Consider the following 3,848-nt stretch of genomic DNA (forward strand, 5'->3'; position numbering starts at 1 on the left):
CACCCTCCAACAAAGGGTATTTTAATAAAAATTGTGAGAGAAATAAAGGAAAGCAAAAGATTGCCCAAACACTCCGTTCATCTTGGTTCTAAAGCGAAGTCACAAAGCAATGAAGAAGGAGACACATCTATGGTGCATGGTGGGGGGGTGGGTTCCCTTGGGAAGGGGTTCTCTAACATCTGATTAAAGAGTTCTTCACTATGAAGTTGTGTTGAAACACAGTCCCAATTTATAGATTAAAATGCTACTAGTACTGGCAAGGTGCTGCAATTCGGTTGCCGGGAGATGACAGACTTTGTTAATCCAGTAATGCCCAGTATTGTTTACTGAAACTGGATCTGGGAGGGGCTTCCTTCCTTTCTTTGTCCTTCCTTCCTTCCTTTCCTTCTTCTTGCACTGGGGATTGAACCTAGGGGTGCTTTATCACTGAGCTATATACTCAGCCCTTTTATTATTTTTAATTTTGAGAGAAGGTCTTACTAAGTTGCTAAGACCGACCTTGAACTTGTGATCCTCCTGCCTCAGCCTCCTGAGTCACTGGGATTTCAGAGATGTACCACCATCCTGGCTTTTTGATCTTCAAGATCAGTGAAAGGCTGGGAGAGCTCTCCAAGGCATTTACTCCATGTGTGCACCAGCAGTTGTAAGTAGCTGCCTGCAGGTATTATGGTGCCAACCTTAATAGAATCCTTGTCTTAAATTAGCTAGGAAATTATCTCTGCTTTCCTTTATAGATTTGATATATATGTATGTATACATTCTTTGTTTTGCTTGTTTTTGAAGTTTGTAGAAATGGTATCATAACTGCATGTATTCATCTGAAAATTGTTACTTTGCTTTGTTTTGTTTTTTTTTTTTCTCCTCAACATCACTTCCCAGATCCAATTCTTCCATGTTGAGGCGTGTAGCTATCATCCAGTTATTTTTATTGCTGGGTAATATTCAATTGTGTCCACTTACCATGTTAGTTTGCAGTCTTCTGTTGATGGACTTTTGAATGGGTTCAGTTCTTTATACCAGGAACAATGCTGCTAAGAACTTCTTTGAATGTTTTTGACTGGGTGAATAGCATGTGCCTGTAGTCCCTTCCTTTTTGAGGCAGGAAGATCACAAGTTTGAGGCCAGTCCTACTTAGTGAGAATCTGTCTCAAAGTAAAAAATCAAAAGGGCTGGGGATGTAGCTAAGTGGTAAAGCATCCCTGAGATCAGTCCCCAGTACCACAAACAAAACAAAAACACCTCAAAACCCCAAAGGAATATATTTTTGGAGAACAGGTACAAGAATTCTTAGGGTATATATTTAGAAAAGAAATTAATGTGGTGTTCAACTTTTCAAGATAGTGCATGATTGTTTCCCACATTTGCAAATATGGAGGGGGCAGGGGAAGGAAGAAGGATGGAGTGAGGGGGGCGGGGGTAAGTGGCAGAGCAGGTTCAGGACATTTTAGATATAGGCAGACTCTCTAGAGTGGGCCTGAGCTGAGTGCTGAAAAACTGAAAGACTGGAGCAGCGCGGGAGGGGAAATTAGTAATGCAGCAAGAGAAAACTGGGAAAGCCAGGTTAAAGCACTTTATTTCATTCAATGTGATAGGAAGCTACTAGAGGATTTTAAGATGGAGTGGATGTGATTTGATTTGTGATTTGTAAGTAACATTCTGGCTGTTCTGTAGATATGGGTTAGTGCTGGAAGTAGAGGAACTTAGAGCCAATCCTGTCAGTTCAAGAACCCGGGAACCCAGCAGTGCTGAGTGCTGGGAGCAGCCTGGGTTGGGGGCTAGAGAGCAGGTACATGTGGTAGGGAGAGGTACCCACTGTAGCAGTAGAGGTGGGCTGAGAAGGAAAGGCAAGCATCAAGGCTAACTCAGAGTCCCTCAAGCCTGTGCAGACTCCCTCCTAATTTCTTCTCAAATGTGCATGCCATTTTCCATTTCACTACCCTGATCTCATTATCTCTCACCTTGACCATGACTACCTCTTCCCTGGGCCTCAAGCCTGCCCTCTTCCCCTCCCTTCCTGAACCTCCACATGGCTGAAAAGATTATTTTTCTAGGGGCCTGGGTGTGTAGTTCAGTGGTGTAATGCTTTGGGTTCAATCCCCAGCACGTACAGACACACACACACACACACACACACACACACACACACACACAAAAGATAAGTCCTCCCCTCCAATCAATGATTTTTCCTAAACAAAACTAATATCATTACTCCTCCTTAAAATTCTTAGGTGAGTCCCTAAATGACCTTAGAGCAAAGCCCCTTTTCTTTGGGATAGGGAAAGGATTTATAATATTAAATATATTTAATGTTATATGATATATATGGAACCCTCATTTAATCCCTTCTACAATCCCATGCAAAGTGATTATCCCTATTTTATGGGGAGAGTGGCTGAATTCTTTCCTCCCTCCCTCCTTCCCTTCCCTCTTCCTTCTCCTCCTCCTCTTCCTATTCTCCTATTTCTCTCCTCTCTCCCCTGCTCTCGCTCTGAGGATCCGTTCATTTGGGCACCTGAGAACTCTGGTCTCAGAGCTCCACTTTGACGATCCCTGCATCCCAGAGCCCACTCTAATTCTTACTACTTCTCCCAACCCTGCTTCCCTCTCTGCCACCAACAGGGTTACCTGGAGCCAGGTCTGAGGGCTTTTGAGAACTGCTTTTTTTTTTCTTTAATTTTTTTTATTATTTGCTCAAAACATTCAATGATCTTGACATATCATATATTTGATTCAAATGGGGTATGAATTCTTATTTTTCCACATGTACGGATTGCAGGATCACATTGGTTTTACAGAAGAATACAATTGAGAACTGCTTTTTACAGATTCCAGATTCTCCTAGATGGGTTGCTATTTTTTTTAGGAATCTCATGAACTAGACTATAAATACTGTTTACCACAGGGTAGAATTGAAACCACAGGGTAGAATTGAAACCACAGATTGGCTGTGGAGAAGGTCTTGGAAAAAGTCAGTAAATGAGTCAGTTGACCACATGGAAAGTACAGTGAAGACTTTGTATACTTCATTTTATTGTTTTATATAAATTGAGTGCTATACATCTTTATATTAGAAAGTTTACAATAATCTTAGGTATATGTGTGTGTATGTGTATAGCACATATGGACTTGTTTGGAGAGACCCAGTGGTTAAATATTAACCAGCAATAGCATTGTAAGCTAAATAATATGGTGGTAAATATCATTATAAAGATGTGTGGACACTTTTTTAGATGTGCTTTGAGAAATCGTTCACAATAAATAATCTCCAATAGGGCTGGTGTGCTGATGCACATCTGTAATCCCAAGGACTCAGGAAGCTGAGGCAGGAGGATCACAAGTTTGAGGCCAGCCTCAGCATTTTAGTAAGACCCTGTCTCAAAATTAAAGAAAAAAATTCCTGGGGATGTGGCTTAATGTTAAATCACCCCAGGGTTCAATCGCTTATAAATTGCCTGTATGGGAAAAAAAAAAATCCCTAAGAACAAATTCTTTCTTTGGTCTCTGCCCACAGAGTGGTATCTGTAAATAAAAATCTATGATTGTGAGCCACATATGTAACCTTGAATTTGCTTAGGTCATTTCACCCCTGGGTTACAAGCAGGTCTCAGTGACATTTTGCTGACATTGCCTCACATGCTGCCCCCCACATTCCCTAGTTTCCCCCTTGATGTTTCTTGGGATTCCTAGGACATGTCACTAATCCCAATTCCCTGTAAGGCCCTTCAAAGTTTTCCTTGCTTTTAAGGAAGTTCAGCCTCATACTGAGTGAGCACCTTTCTCAGTCTCTTCTCCTAGGGCCCTTTGCACTTCCTTCCTTTCTCTCTCTCTCTCTCTCTCTCTCTCTCTCT

The 3,848-nt window shown here is 41.6% G+C and overlaps 1 long non-coding RNA gene across 1 annotated transcript in view; it reads right to left on the reverse strand.

The window, feature by feature from the left end:
- LOC125615931 overlaps positions 1–3,842 on the reverse strand; it is a 25,360-nt gene extending 21,518 nt beyond the window's left edge. The window contains exon 1 of the long non-coding RNA XR_007346538.1: positions 961–3,842. This is a non-coding gene — a long non-coding RNA (uncharacterized LOC125615931). The remainder of the gene's footprint in view (positions 1–960) is intronic.
- Positions 3,843–3,848: the final 6 nt, after the last annotated feature.

This window comes from Marmota marmota, unplaced genomic scaffold (genome assembly GCF_001458135.2).
Source record: "Marmota marmota marmota unplaced genomic scaffold, marMar, whole genome shotgun sequence".
NCBI lineage: Eukaryota > Metazoa > Chordata > Mammalia > Rodentia > Sciuridae > Marmota > Marmota marmota.